General features: G+C 35.7%; 1 pseudogene; it reads left to right on the plus strand.

The window, feature by feature from the left end:
- The first annotated feature begins 6110 nt into the window (after positions 1 to 6110).
- On the plus strand, positions 6111 to 8995 carry LOC128225816 (uncharacterized; annotated as a pseudogene).
- The last annotated feature ends 15463 nt before the right edge of the window (positions 8996 to 24458 follow it).

Here is a 24458-nt window from a genome sequence, read left to right on the forward strand (position 1 = left end):
TGTTGTTTACGGCATGTCTGGTAAAATTAGATCGGTACTCGATTGTGGGCACATCAATCTATATTTGCATTTATAAGTATTAAACACAAAGTTCTAGGATTTTTTTGCTTTCACGTACGATTTGGTAAGCGCATATCAGTATTTTAATGCTTGGTGGCACAGAGAAATCATGTTACTCGGTGTCACGTTGGTAACTTGAATTTCACCGGGTGGTTGTCAGATTTAAGTTTGTGGTGCAATGTTTCACGTTGCAATGCTGTCGTCGAAAACTCTTGGTGTCAAGAGCTGACGGAACAGGTGATAAAAATGCATCTGCTAGAACAGCTGGTGCTCCCGGAAGTGAGCGAAGCTCAGACATTTTTATATGATTGTAGCAATCTGCGCTCCAAAAAGTAAGCAAGTGTCAGCTTGTAGTAAGTTAGGGCTTTCGGTAGTGAGCAAGGGTCAGTCGACGCTACCGGAAGTAGACGTGAGTCCGTTATTGCTCCGGGAAATGAGCATTGGGCAGTTTAGTATCCAGAAAGTGAGTTTTGAATATCAGGTAAAGAGAAACGACACGGTGCTCCCGGAAGTGAGCACTTCTCGGTTTCGACCACCAGAATCAGACGTGTGCAGTGTACTGTCGGAAGAGGGTACAAAATAAAATGTGCATGACGAATTCCAGATCGGAAGCTCTTTTACCAATAAAGGTACTCTGGAGATAGTTCCAGTGCTATTACTGAAGAAGTTGGTTGTTGGAATGAAAGCGAGGCCATCCAAATTTAGAGTTAGAGCTTTAATCTATGCAACGGTGTAGCTTGACGCTTAAGAAAGGTAAGCAATTTAATTTCAACACTTACAAGAAGAAATATAGACAGTTTGCATAGTTTATGCTTAAAGCTTCACGATGTTTGTGAAACACACATTATCACATTCTGATTTGACTGGATACCTGTATCTAAAAATTCTAAGGCTTTTATTACAATATTTGGATATAATATGGAGACGAGTTTTCTGTGCATTTTATCAATAAAGTACAAAAGGATCCTTCATCATACACAAAAAGCAATACATGTTCATATATGCATGGCAATCGGCGAGTTAGTACGGTAGTATGGTAGCTTAATGTATAAAGAGGATTGAAAGTGATAAGTACATGTGCACTCTGATTATTTTGAGATGTCCCATATTGGCCGTTGTTGATAGGAAAATCAAGATTGAAGCACTTTTTAGAGATTTAGCTTCTCCCAGAGAAAGGATCTGTTTGTAAAGGCAAAGGCAATAACGGGGCCTTTGGCAAAATACCATTTGTTTTAAACTAATGGTCTTAAGGTGCCGTTTTGCTTAGTATTTTCTAAAATCTATGGTTAGCTATGCAACATGCAAAACAATTGTTGCTGTATTATTCAGGTTTTGACTTAATTATAAACCAAGAATTGAAATTCCAGGAGGCAGGGGTTAATACAACGATTATGGGGCGCACGTTGTTGACCGGATTGCTTCACATATCCTGTCGTCAAGGGCTGACGGAACTGTACATCTTACTTGAAAACAGTTTTTTTTGTGGTGCTAAAATATTTCCCACAAACCCTTCACACTCCATTCACGTTGCAATGTTTTATGTCGAACAAGCGACATAGCGTTGTACCTATTGTGAACAAGAGTGACACTCACAAAATACGCCCATCAATAATTTCTTGGATTCTAAGACAAGAAAAGGCTCCTGAAAATCGTGTCTATAGATATAGACGATTAATCCCAAATCATGCCCAAAGACGATCAACGTGTTCGGGATTTGAAAAACAACATTCATGTAAAAATCGTCTCCAAGAGATGATTCATCCTTAATCGTACCCAAGAGACAATCAGTGTGTACTTGGCAAAGCATTTATACCGGCAAACATTCTTGGTAAAGATTTTATAGCTACAAACATTTTCAGCAAGTTTGGTGAAGGTCAGATGAGAATTGTTCAAGTTAGAGAGTAGACAAAGCTTAAATGGCAAGGGCAGTAATCCTGAAATGCTTCGGGGCATTTGGCTGATTATCATACTTGACCGATTTATTTTACCAACAAATATTTTCAGCAAGTTTGGTGAAGATCAGATGATAACTGTTCAAATTAGACAGTGGACAAAGCAAAAATGGCAAATTTTGACCAATTCAAGGGCCATAATCCTAAAGAGCCTGGCTGGTTATAGAACTTTGCCAAGAATATATACCAACAAACATTTATAGTAGCAAGTTTGGTGAAATTCGAATAAAAACAGTTCAAGTTTGAGAGTAGACAAAGCTAAAATGGCCAATTTTGATAAATTCAGGGGTCCATAACTCTGGAGTGCCTAAAGCGATTTGGCTGGTTATCGAACTTGTCCTAGATTTTTCACCAACAAACACTTTCATGACGTTTGGTGGAAATTGGATGAGAAATGATCAAGTTAGAGAGCGGACAAAGCTAAAATGGCCAATTTTGACAAATCCAGGGGGCCATAACTCTGGAGTGCCTAAAGCGATTTGGCTGGTTATCGAACTTGACCTAGATATTTTACCAACAAACACTTTCATGAAGTTTGGTGGAAATTGGATGAGAAATGTTCAAGTTAGAGAGCGGACAAAGCTAAAATGGACAATTTTGGCAAATTCAGGGGGCCATAACTCTAAAGTGCCTAGAGCGATTTGGCTGGTTATTGAACTTGACCGAGATATTTCACCAACAAACACTTTCATGACGTTTGGTGGAAATTGGATGAGAAATGATCAAGTTAGAGAGCGGACAAAGCTAAAATGGCCAATTTTGACAAATTCAGGGGGCCATAACTCTGGAGTGCCTAAAGCGATTTGGCTGGTTATCGAACTTGATCTAGATATTTCACCAACAAACACTTTCATGAAGTTTTGTGGAAATTGGATGAGAAATGTTCAAGTTAGAGAGCGGACAACATTGTGGAGCCGCCCGCCCGCCGCCCGCCGCCCGCCGCCCGCCCGCCATGGGTGTTCCCATAATACGGCCATCGTAAGATGGGCGTATGAAAAGGATGTTTTGTCTACTGAGCATACTGTAAAAGTTGTTGACATGTAAAATGAATGCACTGATGTAATTTCTCTACGTGATCTATCAATTATTACTTAAGTACGCAGGATGTTTCAGATTTAGAGAAGTTAGTAAAAATGTAAGGTTCATGTCAGATTATTTGATAATGCATGCGTGTTATAGTAAATACGTGTATAACGAAGGTAGAAACGTATACGTTGCCAAGGGCGCCCAATTGCGTGTCCCGTGCAAATGTTAAAACGATACATGTATCATGTTGTTTGTCGTTCAGGATCTTTTAGTGTGTGTTTTTTTAAAAAGATAAGAAGCTTACTTCTACTAGTGTAGGGAATGGACTGAGGATAAACTTAAGTCGGTTGCCCCGGGTTTAAAATTAGCTAATATAGTGACTTTGGCGGCTAATTAGGGCCCTGTAAGCCAGCGTTATCTTTTACGGCATGACGTAAAACATGTATGCTTTCAAAAACTTATATATAATTGATGATTAAGTTTAAAACAAATCATACACACTGTATCTTATTACCAGCTACATCGGAGTCTTGCGTTAAGAGGGAAATGCGAGGCTCATTTGAGCGTGAAAGTCACGCGGTATTTAAATAAGTGTTGCCGGTTATATTGTCAGGCAAATCTATTCAAGGTCTGAATTATCATAGTGACTTTCGATTTTATTCAATTTCGAAAATATATTTAAATACATGTTTATTTTTTAACATGCATGAATGTCCGAATAGAATCCGTAGTTCCAATATTCTGAAGAATTATTTCAAGGTTATCTGTTTTAGTTTAAGCCCTACGTGCATCGCTATGGGAACACGTTTTATCCACCAGGTGTTTTTCGTGGATGTTTTTGACTCGTATGAAGAATATATGATAAACCTGTAGCATCTTTTGTAATAATAAAGGGGCACAATTAAGACACAGAATTACTTTGTAACTATTCGTTTACATATACATGTTTGATCAGAGCATGTGCCGAATGTATTGAGTAGACATTACTATATCAGAAAATACAACAAGCACTCACAGCAACGCATTTACTTACAGTACATATCTGATTTTATTGATGTTAAAATCACAGTGGAACGGTTGTACCTTACTTCAAACAAGTTTCAACACATGAGTGTCGACCAAATATCTCAGCCTTATTCAAGACAACGCGGACACAGGATGAAAACTAAAAAAGATATCATAACATCATTGGACAGAAATTCGTTTATGCATGTACAAACATATATCAACAACTTTTTATTATAGATAGAAGCAACTTTAAATGCACAGCTGCGCAATGTTTAAGTTTATTAGAATACTTACATATTATAAATCACAGCAATCAAACCGTAAAACTCCACGAATTATTGTTGATAAAGGGTGACTTAAAAGAACGAGTATAATGGAGCAATGTTGATATAGTTTGTGCGCATCATATATTAAACTCGGGCATTTTCTTATTTGAAGTGGCTCTGGCGAGGTGACGGTAAGATTTGTTTTTTATCACAAGCGGAAAATCGTTCATAGGGGTTACAGGCATTTGACTTTGCTTAAGAAATATAATAGTATTCCTTTCAGGGTCTTTTATCAATGTGACTCCTTGTTGGATTCCGTCTATTCTTAGAAGAATAACTAAGTGTTTAATAAATGACTGTATTCGCCATATTTATCCATTGCCTATATCAAACACCGGTTATATATCCATTAATGAATTCCAATATGCCCACACCCGAAACATTCAATGTGCGTGAAACCTAATTCCAGACACACGTGTGATATTACTGACTGACCTAGATGCACCGTATATCTTAAATAGTTTGTCTTCCAACATTGAAATCCTCTGTTCTTTCCGATTTTCATTATTTCCGAAACCTCTGCCGACATGTAACTATTACAATTCCAAAGTTTTGTTAACAACTGTTCATGTTTAAAAGCGCATACCCATGTTTACATAAGCATTTCAAATTTGAACAGACGACAGCTACTGATCTTATTTAGAATAGTAGAGTGATTTATCTTGTGTACATATAATAAAAAACATCAGCACAATACAAGAAAACAGAGAAATTGATAAAGGAGATAGCTAAAAACTTTTTCATTCAGTTGCCCTTGATAATGATACTTTATATCTTATCTTCAGATGAGGATATTGCATTTGTCTCCAGACACAAACCTTCATTGGTCTTCCACTAAAAGAAGCTCCTTAGATGCATAAACGTTTTCAGAAGCGATACACTTTTTACTCATTAACATAATATTCATAAGAAGGATGTTTAAACATTTACCTTTATATTCGATTGAGCATGTGTTATGTTTGTATATTTACTCCTGTACCGTTTTTTTAAATGTTTACTTTTAAATAATAACTACTTCCAGTAACGAATTAGTTGTTCCTCAGTTGTATTGTCTACTTCTGGTCTTTCGTTGTGACTAAAATATCTGGAACAAAGGGTGGTTTTGAAGCCGGTACTATGAAATTTGGCAATACCGAACATTGCTCTCAATGAGATGTATTCAGTCGTATTTTGCCTAAGACTGGTATTTCTGATTGATCATGTTTCAGATAAAATAAGAAATGCCCTTTACAAATATGTTTTTAAATAGTGTTTTGAATTGGCCAGAGTGTTAAATGTTGAGTTGTAGTGAACACTGAAAGCGACTTCATAACTTTAGGCCGAGTTTAACTGTAAATTGGATCAAGTATCTTTGTGTCAAAGATGTACCAGTAAATACTCAAGAAAGGAGACTTAAGGCAATGCAATAGACAAAAGCATTAAATAATAAAGTACGAGGCATGTCCGGAAAGTTTTAAGACTGTGTGTATATTTCAAAACGTTAACAAACACTTATAGCTGTGTTTATAGAATATTCCTTTAGAAAATTAAAAGTATATAATCAAATACTAAGGAAGGAAATGGTTGTCAAGACAACCCAAAACATATGACGACAGTATGACTTCATAGTACGGAAGATCTTACACATAAACCGAATGACAGTGATGAAAATTGGCTTCTTGGTTCAGCTGAAAAGGACAGTTGTTCACAATATCATAAAAATCTCAGTTTATCAAAAGTAAGTACCAGATTGGTCCCCATGCTGCTCTCTACAGAGGAAAAGGCGTGTAATGGCCCAAAGCGTTTATCCGTAGATGCGAACAAATACAGGTTCTTACAGCGAATAATAACCATGGACGAAACCTACATTAGCCTATACGAGCCAGAAACAAAGTTAGCCTCTATGGTTTGGAAACATCCATCTTTCCCTCCCAAACCAAGGCAAAAAGATCCAGATCAACAACACGATACCTTCTTCATGGACTCTCAGGCGATGTTACTTCAGCAGGCTGTACCAAAGGGGATGACTATCAGGGGGTAAGTTCAATAAAACATAGGTTGTGCTATGTGCAGTTAAACATATATAGATTTATTTGCAATACATAATATTAACACTTGTTCTTTTAATATAAGCAAAATTATGCGATGACATCTACAAGTGTATCTAAAAGTTACAATCCATAATAAACATTTCAAGCAAATGTTAAAATTTTGCATACACATTTACAGGTGATACGGAGGGATCTAATGAACGCCATACGTAAGAAGAGACCAGACGCCGAGGTTGAAAATAATCTTTTTCACCAGGACAACGCGCCTCCACATCGATGCCATGAGACCTTGATGACAATCAACTTTTTAGGGTAGGAGAAGATAAGTCACGTTCTTTATAGCCCGGACCTGGCCCTGTTTGATTTTGCAATATTATCGAGGCTAAATAATTTTATACGGGGTAATCGCAACGAAGATCTACACTTTGGTATGAGAACAGCAGTGGCACGATATCAGAAAGAGAGCTATTCAAACAATGCATTAAACGACTACGTCAGTGTGTACGTGCATCAGGAGCGTATTTTGAAAAAATGTAAATGACGTGACGCACTGAGACTACGAAGTGCTCCGTGGCTTGTAACATGTACTTTTTGTAATGTTTGTTGTATACGTTCACTTCCTAGTAAATTGTTAAAATGTTCAGTGTTTGATTATATTAGATATAACTGTCAGCTGATAACATTTTAAATGCATCATATAAGTGTTTTTTATGAGTATAAACTAAAACTACTTCTTAACAATATTTTTTTTGTCCGTCTGCATTGTTTACATTTTATCAATGGCGGTCTCGTGACTCACTGTGGTGTAGTAAGGCCAAGCAAAATGTTAATGTGTGTTATCATGGTCCATAGTCTTAAGTGTAAATGCACAGAAATTAATGATTTTTTATTCCTGTTTTAGGCATATCCTCAGCCAGTAAGAAAGAAGTATAGACTGTATTCTCCAACTGCCCTGACAAATGCATACAAAATGGTAAAGGAGACAGGCACATACGTACTTAGAGCATCAAAAATATTCAGTGTACCAGAAAATACTCTAAGGGACAGAGTTTTAGAAAAAATTGACCCTGAAACATGTGTGATGGGAAAGCTACCATTATTTGATCAGCTGGAGGAGGCCAAAATTGTCAGTCATTTCAAGAAAATGGCTGACTTGGGGTATGGATACACCCAGCAGGAGTGTGTTGATAAAGGAACTGCGTATGCTGTCCAGTTAGGAAAACGGAACAAGAATACACCGCTTTCAATGAAGTGGATGAAAGGGTTTTTAAGTCGGTGGCCGGAAATGAGGGTAGTTAAACCAAGAGCTCTTGAGCACGTGCGGGCCAAGATGGCGAGTAAAAACATTGTAAAGACTTATTTTGCCAACCTTAAAGTATGTATACAGAAGAATAGACTCGCGGACAAGCCGCAACTGATGAACAATATTGATGAGAAGGGTGTTTCAGTTCAACACAAGCCTCCTCATATTGTTGCTAGTGCTGAGCATCCTGCACAGGCAGTAACATCAGGAAAGGGTAGCACAATTACAATCCTTGGTGCTGGTAGTGCAAGTGGGTCTGCTATCCCTCCATATTTGTCTTCCCTGGAAAGCGAATGAACTTCGATTTGTTAAAAGGGGGATCACCAGGGGTCAGTGGAACTGTGTCAGATTCTGGATGGTCTAACACAGAAATATTCACCAAGTATTTAACTGAGCACTTTGTAAAGTTCATTCCTGGAAGAGGAGGTAACAAAGTCCTGTTACTTCTAGATGGACACAGGTCGCATGTCGCATTGACACTTGCCGACTGGGCCATACAAAACAATATTGTCATGTTCATTCTGCCAGCTCACACAAGTCACATCCTCCAGCCTCTTGATGTTGGGTGCTATGGTCCCTTCCAAAGGATGTACCATGCACAGTCACATAAGGTGATGCGCCAGACACATGCTAACGAAGTACAACATCTGTGAAATGGCTTGCACTGTGTATACAAGAGCACTTTCTGCTGAAAATTTGCAATCATCATTTAGAAGAACTGGAATTTACCCTTTAGATGGAGATGCAATTCCAAAAAGCAGCTTGCTTCCATCAGAAGTATTCAAAGACACTGTTAATTGTGATGATAATAGCCAATCAAGTGACACTACTGTTGAAGGGGGTATTCTTGTTGACCAGATGGATATGTTTGAGGATATAGAGCAGCAGCTAGTAAAACATAAGAATGAACAAACCAAAAAACCTAGAAAAACTGTTAGTAAGCTTGTGTCCGGGAAAGAACTAACATGTAACCAAGTCATTGCTGCCATTGAAGAACATCAACTGGCACAGAAAAAGGGACCAAGACCTTCCAACAAAACCAGTTCAAGCAAGGGAAAGGCAAATAAAGGCAAATCCGGAAATATCAAAAAAAGAAGTAAAACAGTGACAGAAAGTCCTAGACCTGGACACTCACATGTAAACCTTATACAAGACACTTCAAGTGATGGGTATGACTCAGATGAGATGAATGATGAGAACTGCTGTGTGTGTGGATGCTTTCAAACAAAGGAACAAGCCAGTTGCATATCGTTGACATTCGTTAAGTGGGGAGGTGTGATGGTATCGTGAATGGTATGCCATGCAATCACTGGACTCACTTAAAGTACTGTACACCAGTCAGAGTCCTCAGACTTGGGGATAAATTCTACTGCCCCCACTGCAAAAAAATGAAGAGTAATAAGAAAAAAATTTAGAAAGTCTGACAAAATAATTTAAATATGTTGTTTATAGTTGAAATTTTGATGTTAACAATTTTGATGATTTGTCTGGTGATTTTTCACATAAACCAATCAATTAAACTATGGTTGGCCTGTTTGAAATGACTTGACCTAGATTACGTCACAGCTCGCGATTCTAGGTACTGAATTCAAGATGGCGGCCTTGTTTCAATGGTTGATTTGTTTTGACAATTGTTATTTGAACTTTTAACCTGTTGTACTAGAATGAATGTGGAAATGTGGATTAATAAATTATCTTTATGATAAAAGTAAGTAAACAAGGTTATTGCTTTGTTTAACTTTATTATTTTTGGTCGATTGCTTAATACCGCGAATCATGGTCTGTCGAGGATATTACATCGGTGTTTTCACTTGTGACGTTGTGTGCAATCTAAAACAGTGATCTTATATACAACTGCGTCAGATTTGCGAATTATTTATCCTTTTCTGAAGCCTTGTGGTCCTAGATGCTCGAAAATATTAAATACTTTTAAAAAGAACAACTTACTAATTTTCATTTCCTGGTGGGCTCAATTTGTGTCTTTCAGTTAATCGAATAGGTTAGAGAACACCATCTTATATTGTCAGTAGGTACATTAAACTATGTTGACTTAGTGACAAACTTAATTTGATCACTCCAATTTAAAGAAAAAAACCTTTCGCTGTGTATCTTTTATCCTATGCAAAAGTGGCTTTATTTTGTTATTTCGTTTTCATCACTCACGGTATGTTATTTTTCTTGCCATATGAAATGGGTACATATATGTATGATAGCACTATCACGAACCTATTATAGGTTAAACACTTATTTATAAGTCAGTGATATTATTTATAAATGTTCTATAATATTGTGTATTGACTTAATACTTCGTAAAAAATAAGCTCAACAATCATTCTTTGTTTCAGAATTCATCCATTTCAAATGATTCTTTGAAAAGGAGCCATTTTCTCGGTTCACTTATTGTCAGGGGTTAGGAACTGTAGCTAAAAGCAGTGACGAAATTCGTTTACACTCTTAAATTGTGCTCAGTTACATTGAACACCTGCCGTAACTGAATGATAGCTTTACATTGATAAATAAGAAGTAAATATATCCAAATACTATTGCAAGGGGTATTTTTTTTGCAAAAGTGTATCATTAGCCCTTCACGCAATTCATGATAGTTTAAAAACTCATGTCTTGAATGTCATTATCTTTGATCAAGTATACGTTCTAAGCATTAGGAATGATATTGTTCATAATGGTTCATCCTGCTACCTGTTTGCATGTTTTTGTTCGTTTATCAAATATACGCATGTACTTTGCTTATCATGTCCACGTGTTTGTGAATGGAGGATAAAGATACTGTAATAATGTTTCAAAGATGAATGCTAGATCGTTAAACACGTTGATTAAATATTAACATATTTTTAAATCAAATTTACGAGAGTTAGGCGAAGATTTTGTGATGGATTTTATATTTGCTACTGTACAATAGGGAAGGTTACTGCGTAGGAGACGAACATTTTCTTAAACCGGTTTAGCAGTCAAATCAAGAAGGACCTACTCCGGTGACCTCAGACGAGAACATTCGTGTAAAAAATGGATTGAAATGGACAATCATAAAATTTTGGGCTATGGACTTATTGAAGACAACTGTATGGTAAGTCTAAATGCCGTTTGTTTTCATGATGGATTAAATGATAAGAATTGTTTGTTATTTTTGATCACGCACAGGTATGCGCCCCCCATAGTCATTCTAAAATGCCGTCCAGGCTTTTTTTTAATGATGGTTAGCCTGGCCGTCCAGGCTAACCATCATTAAAAAAAAGCCTGGACGGCATTTTAGAATGACTAGCGCCCCCCACACGTAGTTACATTACTCCGCAAAGCTTTGTCTGTTTTTTCCCCGCAAAATTTCCCCGGGAATGGGCGTTACCTAGGTTCCCTTGGGTGCGAGGACATTTTACCATCAGTTCATCCCTGCATGGAAGGAATTTAAGCGGGGGTTAGTCCACCTAAATGGCCTTCAACGAGTCTTTTGAAGATTTTTAGACTATGGCAGACTCGAGACAGGGATACATAATGTAGTTAGTGTCGGTTAGAACCAGCCGCCCTGGTAGCCCAGTTAGTTAGAGCGCCGTGCTAGTGTTCCGGCGGTCGCGGGTTCGAGCCCCACACCGGGCGCACTTTTCCTCCCAGGTTTACTTTAATAACAAATGTCAAAATAATAAAAAAGTATCCCTGATCGCTAATTATTGTAGCTTTATAAAGCCGGGGTTGGCTGGACCGAAAATCAAAGTCCCCACTATTCCCCGGACCTGGGGAGGCCATGGTTACAATTGACTGGTGCAATAGTCAGCAATAGACTTGGCGTCAATTGAATTTAGTTTGAAGGATTATTTGTTTGTCATACTGTACCAAATTATTTGGGAATATTGTTAGCACATGTTTTAATAATACCATTTTACATCAGGACAATTTTTCATTAAGAACTCAGTCAAGTATGAAATATTTCTATTTTGGAAGAATGCTGTAGATCTTTTACATTTGAAGATTTGGAAATTATTATTGGTTATTCTTTAAAAAGTGTCAAAATTTGAGTAGATCTATGGTAATGCAATTAGTAGCTCAAAATTTTAATCCTTCAATTGTTATTTTAAAAACTGTTTTACTTAATGATAAAGGAAATTTATTCATTTTATTAAACAGATGTGCACAGGAAGGTATGCAATTCTAATTTTGTTAATTTTATCCAAAATTGAAATCTTATGGCTTAGTATCTGTAGATGTTGATGTATATTATATAGACAATTGACTGTTTTTATTGCTTATTAGTGTTGGGAATCGGACTGAAATATTACTATAGATAATCGGTTTATGAAAACAATCAATGATCGATTATTAATCGATTTAATCATTATTTAACTATCTTTGGTCATCATATATAAGGCATATAGATACACTACATGAACCAGTTTAAGAAAAAATGTTCCCTTACAATATTATTTGTACATTTATTTGTATAAATTACATTATTTATTCAGAACGCAACTATACTTTAGTGTTTACAAGTTACTATTACAGATCATGAGACCGCAGGCTCTAAATTTTGTGTACGGTATTGAATACATGTGTAAAGTAAACACAAAGAAAGATATCAATTTCGTTTTGATAATCAGTCAGTAACAAGTAAAACAAGCAGTTGAATATTCTGTATGTTTTACAAGAACATTTTCTTTCAGAAAACTGAGAAAACTAAATTCTTACATGATATAAGAAGTAAACAATAACATTTTAAAACCACAAAAGTGTGATGTTGAGAACCAATCCTTTTGCAGTTAAATTACAAAGAAAATTTGTAATAAGGTACTGTAGTGAGTTACTGACATGATAATATGACTAGATAACACAACATAGTACCACATGAACATTTCAACATTAACATGTATTGACCAGAAACAAAATATATTTTCAAGACAATCTTTTAACTGATAGTCGGTAGTAGTTACGTCTCTTGTTTCTATAATCGATTGTTCAAATTTCACTATCGATTGTCGCCGATGTAGGCCTTTCCGATCAATTGTCGATTATAACTGATCATCGGCACAACACTATTGCTTATACTTCAGTGTTTTGAGATTTCATTAAGTTTCAAGTAATATGTTTCATATACTATATCAATATAATTTCCATGTTCTTTTTTTAATAATGATAAGATAGACTATACAAATTAGTGATGTTCTGATGATCAATTATAATGAAAAAATAACTGGTATGTTCCTGAAATCAGTTTTTCTTCTTTCATCTTGTCAATTTTGTTCAGTTGTAATCATTAACAATATGGCTAAAGCAACAACAACATTAATAGTGTTTTTTTTGGTGAAATTTACTGCCTTACTGCCTTCTTCCCTAATGAAAAATTGTCCATTTTTCACCATATTTTATAATTTCCAAATTTGATAAGTGGAGATTTCATAACATTAATGAATAAAAAATCTTGACAAGACTTACTATAAATTAACAAAATAATACATGCATAAAAATCTTTAAAACATGTAGTATATCGAATTAGCACAAGCCCACAACCCTGCACTGGTGAAAATTATGTCATCCGGGCTTGTTCTAATTCTGAATTTAATATAGCAGGCCTTGTTAAAAAAATATGCCAAGCAATAGAGTAATAATTCAGGCTTGTTCATCCCGAACTCTAATTTCGATGATATATTTTGCCATTAAAATCTAAATTAGATATTTAAGCCTGATTTTGTATTTTTCCCAATGTCAACTTTTTTTCCCAAATTGTATTGTACAGGTGGTAAACATAATTCCATAAAATACACTAACTAGATATTTTCAATCCTTTACCTAACATAAGTAGAGTAAAGGATGTTGAGTTTTTGTACAAGAATAAAATTACAAGTACTGTACCAGGTATTGTCAAAAAACATTTCTTCTATTAATAAACAGCAACGTGAGTGGAACGGATTACCAATAGTCAAACCAGTGTGTGTATACCACGTGATAAATTACGTCATATACATGCTACGTCAGAAGGCAACATTTTGCTTAAAATGAACACTTAAATCAAAGATACCTTTTCTTTTACACCACCATTTTAATGAAACAAAGGGCAGTCTATGCCGCTTAAAGAGCCCTGCATTTGTTTTATTACCGACATTTGATAAAGTCATTAGTTTCATCAAACACTTCGACAAACCCGTTTTCAAATTCATGTTTTGACAGTGCTCCGTCAGACGGCCGTATTGTGAAAAGGTTTGTCGAAGTGTTTAAAGAAATTAAACTCGCAATCAAACTCTGGTAAATGGCCGAAAGCAAGGCTCCGTAGGTGGCGTAGACTGCGCTTTGTTTCATTTAAAATTGTGAAGAAATAGTAAAGTTATCTTTGTTTAAAGTCTTTTTTCAAATCAAAATATTGCCTTCTGACGTAGCATTTATGACGTAATTTATCACGTGGTATACACACACTGCAAACAGGAACTGATTCCCAACATTTTAGTTCTTTAAGCATTCTGTGCAACTCTCCAAACTTGCCCCAGGGTCTAAAGTAAAAAAAAATGACCTAATAAATATTCTGCTTTGTGGCATGTTATTAAATGCTTGATCAACACATATCCACTGAATATTATATATCTTAAAATGTCTGACCTCATCAAATGCAAAAGAATCAGTTACTACAATTCAAAAAAAGATTTTGTTATTAATTTTCTGTCACATAGCTTAGACTTTAAAATTCTAATTAGCTCTTAAAACATGATTTAACATAAGTCATATATGCACTTGCTACTAGACCATTACAAGTTAAAAGGCCATAAATCACTGATTGTGTAAATCACTGATGGTGCAATCAATTGGAAACAAATGGAAATATTACTAGATTTTGATTGGATGCCTCCATTCAGAGTTTATTATATTGGTCAGGATTTTGATCCAATCAGATTGTTTGTTATACCTAATCTGATGACAAAACAATTTTAGGCGGAGCTAAATTAGTCCCACCCAATCAAGAAAGGAACATTACTTTGAATTTGTGTCATTAAGAAACAAAACTATCTTCCATATTTCTGTATATTTTCTAAGCATTCTCGTTCATTTAGAATGTCGATTCTCATCTTTGATCCCATTTCTAAATATAAATAAAATCCCGTATTGCTGTTAGCATTTCTTATTACATCATCATATCATTTTATGTTTAAATAATTGCTTTGCTTATTTATTAGACTAGTTAATAGTGAAACAGACAGTGTTTCTGTAATGAATATGGAATTCTTTATAATTGGAGATTTAGGAAATGGAAATTTAAGGGGTTAAATGCTTTTTTAAGAATGAAGGCAATGAAAAATAATAGATTTTACATAAAAAAGTTGTTAAAATTCAAATCTAAATCAAACTCTTTACCTGAAAAAGATTTTTTTTTGTTCTTGAAGTAGAGATATATGTCATATTTTCCATTTTAGAATTTTTAAAGAAAGTTGAAGAACTTGAGAAAAAGAAATTTTAGAAAGAAAATTTTCAGTCATATGATTAAGTGAATGTATCAGTTAGTCAGAGACCTAATGTTCTGCTTTGCTTTGCAAATGCTTTGTCTTTTTAATTGTAGTGCAGTGAAAGTTGTGTTTCTTTTATGAATATATATGGTACTCTTTATAATAGGAGATTTTACTTAATCATACCCTTATTGAACAATTTGTTATAATATAAGGGAATGGTTTTGGGAGGAAAAAATAATTAAGGTAATAGATTTTATAGTATCAAAAAGGCTATTGATTGAAAGTATTAAATTAAATCTTTATCAAACTCTTCACTTTGATAATAATTTAAAAATTGTATGATTCTAAATATATCGAGCTATATGTAATAATTTAAACAAATTTGAAGAACTTGAGAACCAGAAACTTACAACTTTTAATATTTAGTGTAGCATCTTTTCTGTACTAGGTAGTGTCAAGGTTTTTCCTGCAGTCCTACTGTGGGGACATTTAAAAGTGTCTGACAAGTTTATGATATACACAGAATGGTGTCACTGTTTCCCACAAGGATCATAAAAACAATGAAAAGGCCTTTTTCAAAGAACAAAGTCATTCAATACATAGGAAAAGCAATAAATAAGGCCATTTCATAGTAACTTAAATTTAGACTTAGAAAAAGAAAACTTACAAGTATGGTGGTGCCCAGAATTATGCTATTTAAATGACTTATAAGTATGTGGAAAATGCAGCTATTATAATTTCAACAACTTTAAGGTTTAAATGACAGTATATTAATTATAAATTATTATTCACAAGTAGTTTTAAGGTCAATATGTTTTAAATTTTATTGGGACTTTCCTTAGTGGCGGTGGGGGACAATATTGTGCGAGTGTTCTTCAGGGTTGGAGCTGTGGAGGATGGTATATTAACGTTGACACACTTCAATAATTGTTGACACTCACATAGGATTATCAAATATATATTTTGATATTTAAAATATCCAATCAAGTTCCACTTCTTGAAATGCATATATGATATGTTAACGTGAATTAATCGCCAAATTATAATAAATTAAAGCTGCACTCTCACAGATTTACCAAATTTTTGGTAAATATCTGCAAACCAATGATTGAAGATTGCTGACAAAAGCTAACATCAAAGATTGGCATATTTCGTTCAGAAATTAATGATTAATGGCTTAAGCCTTACTAACGATTTAATAAAACTGCATAAAACATTAATATATGTGTGGCATGTTAGTATTAAAAGTTTAGCAACTAAAAAAGAACACAAGTCATGCATTTAGTGACATAAAACAATAAAATTGTATTGTTCAGAATTTAAGATATAAAGAAGAATATAGTAAAATTAATGTACATTTTTATTTATTTTTAATTCAATATACATAAATCACGGACCTATAGTTTTTGATAAGAAATTTTTCAGTAGCAACTCTCTGACTGTTATCTTTGCCTTCATCTATAAGCACCAAGTATTGTCATGGTAACTGTCTTTACCGTGTATAATTAAGATCTTAGTTGGTCATTTTCCTACTGATATTTATTAAATATAGTCAACAAAAGGGTGGTCATTGCCTGCTAATAGTTTAAATGATCTTATTGACAAAATAAATTGGAATGGTTGAAAAAAGCATATCATTAAAATTTGCTGTGGTAATATATTCTGTGGAATAAATAATAGAATTATATTGAGATATATATAGTTAACTTAAATAAATTTTGTTTTTAACTAAATTACATAAAAAAATGAATTGAACTGTTGTTTTTTCACACAAAAAATATTTGTTCATTCCTGGATCTTTTGATAAAAAAAAAATGTTTTAGATCACCTGCATCATTGTCATAAAAAAACATTAGCCTATTCAGATCACTAAAACTCAAAACATGTTCAAGAAGTGAAAGCCCAAAATTGGCAAATACTGAGACAAATGAACTTGGTTTTGTTATATATCAGTGTGTGTATACCACATGATATGTACGGTGATAAATGCTGCAACAGTAGGCAATATTCCTTTGAATGACTTAAAAGTTAAAACAGAAGACAACTTTTATTTTTCTTCACCATTTTGAATTAACTAAAGGACAGACTATACAGCTGCAAAGAGCCCTGTATTTGTTTTCTTACTGGTGTTGATAAGGTGATTACTTTTCTCAAACACTTTAAAGCTGCACTCTCACAGATTTACCATTTTGACAAATCTTTTATTTTGGTCTTTGAATGAGCCATTTATTGCCAAAATATCTGCAAAGAAGTGATATAAGACTGCTGACATAAGATCTAAATAAACTAATTTGAATGGCATAAAGCGTTACTAACAGTTTAAGAAAAATGCGCAAGTATCCATTTTTTAAATTAAAATCTGTGATCTGATTTTTTGTCAGCACGCTTATATCACTGGTTTCCATGCATTTTCGCATAAATTGGCTCATTCCAAGATAAAAACAAACTTTTTCAAAAAAACAATCTGTGAGAGTACAGCTTTAATAGACCTGTAAAGACTTTATCACTTAGTGTGTCAAGAAACTAAACTCTCAATCAAACTTTGGTAAAAGATCAAATGCGGGGCTCTGTATGGGCATAGGTTGTGCTAATTTTTATTTAATATGATGAAGAGCTAGTTAAGTTATCTTTGTTAAAAGTCTTCATGTGAAGCAAAAAAATGTTTCAATACCCTGTATGAATTTTCTTCACCGGATATTGATTAAAAAAAAAACTTGCTGTATGGTGCGTAGCTACTTTTCGCTATATGTCTAAATTGAAAAATCTTCTCCTCAGATCCTGCTGGCCTGTTTTCAAAACAATGTCACAGAAATGTTCCTAAGGTACATTCTGTCAAATTCCTTTACCGTAATTTATGTTGTTCCATAAAAAATATGGTTTAATAAGGGGGGGATTAGTAGGTGTGGTAGTGGATCTTCACCAAAAGTGTTCAAATGTCCCTAAAGTGAAAGCCCTGGGTTATTTACACCCCATAAAGTAGTAGCATGTCTTACACATTTATTTGTTCATGTTCTGTCAACAACTATGCCGTGTTATTTCAATTTTTATACAAATTATATTTTATTATGAAATATCATTGATAATATAATTATGTAGGATTTGAAAAAACAACAACTGCATACTGTTATAAATAAAATATGTATATTCTACCAATATAATAATTATTATCAATGTTGGGTCTTTAAAAGATCAAAAGAATGTTGCTGGGCGTCGGACCAGGACCACGGGGCTGGGGAATTTCTTTTAGATTTCCTAGACTTCTTAGAGGACGTGGTGGAATCGTGCCCTTCGAGGAGTTGGTTAAGGGGATGGGCTATCTTAGAGTAACCCTGTATAAACCTACGGTAGAAACCAGCAGTCCCGAAAAAACTACGCAACTCCTGGACATTCTTAGGGACGGGCCAATCAGAAATTGCAGATGTCTTGTCCGGGTCAGTGGAAATACCATTGGCCGAGATAACATGGCCAAGGTAGGTAACTGACGACTTAAAGAACTCGCATTTTGAGCCTTTTAGTTTAAGACCATGAGAATGGAGACGTTGAAAAACAGATTCGAGACGGGACAAATGTTCTTCGAAAGAGTCAGAGAAGATAAAGATATCGTCAATGAAAACAAGACATTCTCTGAGGTTTAAATCGCCCATACATTTCTCCATAAGACGCTGAAATGTAGCGCCACTGTTCGTCAGACCAAAAGGCATTCGGTTGCACTCAAAGAAGCCAAGATTGCCTACAGAAAATGCGGTCTTGTGCTTGTCATCTTCTTCCATTTCGACTTGCCAGTAACCTGAGCGTAAGTCTAGTTTGGAGAAGAACTTGGAACCTACCAAAGTGTCGACGGTATCATCGAACCTTGGCAGCATATAGGCGTCCTTACGTGTCCTGGAATTCAACATACGGAAATCCAGACAAAAACGCAATGAGCCGTCTTTCTTTCGCACAAGAACTACATTAGAGGAGTACGGGCTATCACTTTCGTGAATCGCACCGCAGTCAAGCATATCTTTAAGATGTTGACGTACCTCCTCATACATTCCTGGTGGAATCTTGCGGTATGGTTGTTTAAAGGGCGTGTCATTGGTAAGAACAATCTTATGTTTGACGATATTGGAACAGTCAAGATCAGTAGGGCCGGTAGAAAAGATATGACGCCAATTACCAAGTATTTGGCGAACCCGCAGAATCTGATCTGGTGACAAGTTATCGATGTCGATTTTGACACCAAGATCGTCAACTGGGTCAAGACTAGAAAAAGAAGAAGAGGAAGAAGAAAGTGAAGAAGCAAGATTGTCAACGACCTTGACCTCGTCTACAACGCATATGTCTGACTTTGGCCGGATAAAGACGGGTTTGGCAGTCATGTTGCACAACCTAACAGGGACCTTGACATAATTACCATGGTGAGGGGCCTTCAAAACATGGGGTCTAACAAGGTATGGGCTATCAGGAGAAATGTTCTCAGTAACAATCTTCTGAACATCATGTTTAAGACCTCTGGCAATTCCGTTAAGGGTAACAAACTCATAAGGACCAAGTTCTACAGTATGCTCATTAGTAGACTTTGCTGTAATAGGTTCACAGACTAGGGCATCAAAGGCTGATTACCAAGAATCAGGCAATGGACGGGCGGGTGCAGCAGACGCTGACTTACAACGTCTAATGATATTGGTGCCCACAATCACCGGATGACTGCCAGTGTCGGGAACTACAAGTACTGGAACATCAAGTTCAAAATTCAAATCAGGAACAGCCAGAGTGATTTCAATAAAGCCAAAAATGTCAAGTTTGTTACCATTGGCAACAGTAACATTTATGTCGATATTCAAATCAGACAATTCCTTCAAAGGAGGCTTACTAGGCAAAGACCTAAAGAAAGTATCACTAATAGTAGTGACCATGGACCCACTGTCTATCAGACCTATAGCAGGAACTGAATCAACGACAACATTGGATGTATTTGACGCACCAACAAGATCAGAAACACTAACAGACTGGCCGAAAACGACGCCAACCCCTGGGTGGCCACTGGCAGGGGCGGCTAAAAGTTTGGGTGAGTAGGGGACTGACCAAAAGAAGAATGGCGACCACCACCTCTACTACGGCGAGAGCCACGGTTACCACCAGAGAATACATTGGGTGTCGGAGGGCCGTAACCATGTGGTCTGGGAGGTGCCGCCTTGGAAGGGGAAAACAAAGGAGGAATGTATTGGGTTGGGGGTACACTAACATCAGGCGAAAGTGTGAGAGTGTCTAGGCGCTGTAAAATAGTGGAAAACTTTTTATCAACACCAGACTGGACAGAAGATATCCGGGAATTGAGCCGTTGCTCTAAATCAGAAACCTTCTTATCAAAGTTGGGGTGCTGAGAACTGGGGGGCATAGATTGCTGTTGGCTAGAAGCATGGGGGGATTTGGACTTAGGGACAGCTCTTTATCAACCTGCCGGACATCCCGGAGAAACGCATCATAATCTGCTGCTGCGTCTAACTTGTGGCGTGTGTTTGTGCGCAACATCTCTGTGCGCAAACCAGACCATAGTCTTTCGCAAAGCAGTTCGTTACGATTTGTCAATGGGATGCGGCCGCTTTCAAAAGCTTGCGTCAAAGCCGACTCGAGCCGACAACCAAAAGATGTGACCGACTCATCTGGTCTTTGAGCCAAATTGAAAAACTCCTTCATAGATAAAGACTTTTGAGAAGGCTCGCCATAATTCACTTCAAGCTTCCGGAGTACCGTGTCTACTGTTATATTTTCACCAAGTGAAACTAGTAAACGACGAGCTGTACCCCGTAATGAAGACCTGATAGCTTGCAGCACTAAGGAAGAAGACAAAGAAGCGTCTTTCCTCAGACACCGCACATCATGGCGCCACTCATAAAAAAATATTTCTGACTTAGGCGTAGGATCATCACCAAAGAACGGTGGGATCTTCGGTGCCTTAGTCGCCATAGAAGAAGAAGAAGGTGTAAAAGCAAAATGAGATGGGGGCGTGGAAGGCTGGGTCAAAAGGGACATCAATGGTTGGGGCTTTGGCTTGACATTAGAACCTGAAAGAGGTTTGGGCTTAACATCAAAAATGGGTGGGGCAAGTTTAGGCGTAATATTATACATGCTGGACAGCAACTGTAACATTTCAGCTTCAGATGGGTATGACATATCACCACCAACTGCACCAAGCTTCCCCTCGGACATGGGGGCTTCTTCGTCACTCATGGTGACAGAAAGCAACAACAACAGAAGGTATAACAAACCCAGAATGAAGAAATGATGTACAGAAAATACAGTAGAAAAGAAAGGGCAAATTAAACAAAAATAAATTAATAAAACAGAAAGCGGCTATGATCCACTACACTGTGTGTGACTATGAGTGTATTAGTGATCACAATGTGCTATGCTCACCAGTGAATTATTAACAAATGCCAATGTATATCTTCAATTAAAAAAAATATATCAACGGATGTGTAAAACTATATGTGAACTGTATGTGTAATTAAATTTTAATGTGTGTAAATTAAGTCTATTTATTTATGATGAAAATAAATTTCAAAGTTGATTAATTGAAATAAATAAATTAAACTTATCCTATTGATGTATGTGAATGTTAAATTTTAATTCAAATGACAAATAAATTAATTTTAATTAAATTTATGAAATTAAATGTAAAGGCCAAAGACAAAGCAAAGGACAGATCCGTTAAAAAGTATAAATAATACAATTGATAAGTTTAATGGCCGGGGACCAGTCTAAGTTTAAACAAGTGCAGGGTCAAATAGGGTCAAAAGGTGTTCCCTAAATATTCTAGTAGGCTACCAAGTTTATTTATATAACTATTTCCATTTAAGCTATGACACAACTACCATAAATACACCTGGTTTAGCTATATCCACACAGTAACTATGAACAATAAATACTTAAAGTACTAAATTGTGTGTGAAGCAAAACTTAATAAAATGATTTCAGAATCTCAAATTAATCAAAACTGAGATCACACTCTGAAATGTAAATAATAATAGGGAAATCTGGAAATAAAGTAGGAAAATTATATGAAAAAGGGCAAATATGTATAACCTAGTCTGACAGGTCAAAATATGAAACATATAATGTACAAAGAACACAGAAACAAAGAACACAGAAACACACAAAAAACAAATAAACAAACAACTATGCAAATGAATACAGTAACTTGCCAAGCACACTTAAATTTATATCTGTAATATGTGTGAAGGATGGAAAACACAAAAATAAATACACTTAAGTTTTATAATGATAAATATGATCTAAACTAACGTGCTAAACTAAGTGTAAAGCATGTATAAATTATTTGTAAGCGTGTAAAATTAAGCAAAGCAATGTATGCAACCAAAATATATGCAAAAGCCAGGCAAGATCACAATAACCCAGCAAAATGAAAATAATGAAGCAAATAAAGCACAGAAATACTAATCTATGACACAAGAAAAGCAAGCAAGTTTACACAAAACAAAACATTTAAAGCACAATCAATAGATAAGCAATTCAAAAGGAGCCGTGTGTACAATTAATTAAACCTATGAATTTAACTGTCAAAATTGACTGTCAAAACAAATACCTGGTCGCGAAAATATGTCACAAATGAAAATGACTGACATAGTACAAAATGACAGTAACAATTTCAAGCAAAACAGACAAAATCAATACCAAATGAAATGAAATAAACCAAAAATATATGTACTCTTACCGTAAATAAAGCAATAAATACAAAAAGTAATCCAAAAAAATCTAGGTCACTCTATTTTCACTTTATAAATGTCGACTAACCGGTTTACCCAAAAGGAAAAAATAGTTACAGCCAAAATATCAAAAACTTACAAAGTAATGTATAAAATAAGGGTACTCACGGTTCAACAAAAAATCACACACACACAAACATATAATCCACAATTACAAATAACACATATATCACAGACAAAACACACAGAAATCCATACGCGGTGTTCCTCTTCTGTCACGTGACACGCGATCAGCTGATAACTGTCAAATTTGACAGATAAAATGTAAATAAAACAGGATTAGAGTCTCTCGCGAAATATACTACACGATCAGGGAGAATGGGTGGGGGAAAGGACTGGGGGGTATATTGCACGATCAGGGAGGATGGGTGGGGAAAGGGACGGGGAGGTATACCAATACGGAGGTGCCGGCGGATATGCTGGGCTTCTCGACCTCTTCTGGGCGTCAAAACGCAGACAAAATCCCCTCAACGTCTGGTCTGGAGGACACGACGGCCTGGCTCTGGACTACGCCAACCTCGATCGGGGAGCCATTTGTAGCGTGGGTGTGCCAAGACAAAACCACTCAACTTCGGAGTTCGAAAATATTTATTTATACGTAGTCGAACGAAACCTAAAACATATAATAAAACATATAAAAGAATATGCTAACATAATCATATTATTAATAGCACAAAATACAAAGACAATGGACAGTGATCGGTAAATATATCAAGGGAGACTTCGCGGTTAAATACATAAAACATTCTAAGAACTATGAGTAATAAACTTACCAGGCACGTCTAAATAATAATTAAATATGAATGAATATTTCAGCTCAAAGATAAGAGCGAATATTGAATAAGTAAGAATATAGTAACAACTGTTACAATTGAAACCTTGACTTGCGTCGATGATAATTCAGAACGGAATGATTTATGTGTATATATAAATAAGGGCGTGTGCAATGAAGCGGGAAAAAGGGGAAAAGGCATTATGAACCAATCAATCACTCTATAAATTTAGACAAACTCGCATAACCAGTAATCACGCTCTGACGCACTCGGACATTGACGGACATAGACGGACAGTAACGCACAGAGGAAAATAACCACGTAGCACAACACTAAACACGACGATACACAAACAATACAAAACGATATACGATATAGAACCATACCAAACACACAAACTAATAAAATACTGAAATATGCACCTTGCTACATTTGATTGTGCGAATGTATTAAGTTTTTTATGCATTCATAACATAAACAAAACTTACTATGAACGCAAAGCAGTCCAACATATCCTGTTTCACATCCCATGTTGCATATTCCGTAAATATGGTCACACTGTGCAAAACCTCCTTTGCAATGTCGACAGTTTCCAGCGCATTCATCTCCATATGTTCCATTGGGGCAATCTGTAGAAGAACAAAACAACGAAAAGAATTAATTATAATAGGATATAATGAAATTGCGAAGTTCCTATTCCCATTTAACGCGCATTAAGAATGTCATCCTGAATGGTATAGCTTAAAATGCTCAAAGCTGTTTGACTCAAGACTCAATAAAA

This window comes from Mya arenaria, chromosome 3 (assembly GCF_026914265.1).
Source record: "Mya arenaria isolate MELC-2E11 chromosome 3, ASM2691426v1".
Classification (NCBI taxonomy): domain Eukaryota; kingdom Metazoa; phylum Mollusca; class Bivalvia; order Myida; family Myidae; genus Mya; species Mya arenaria.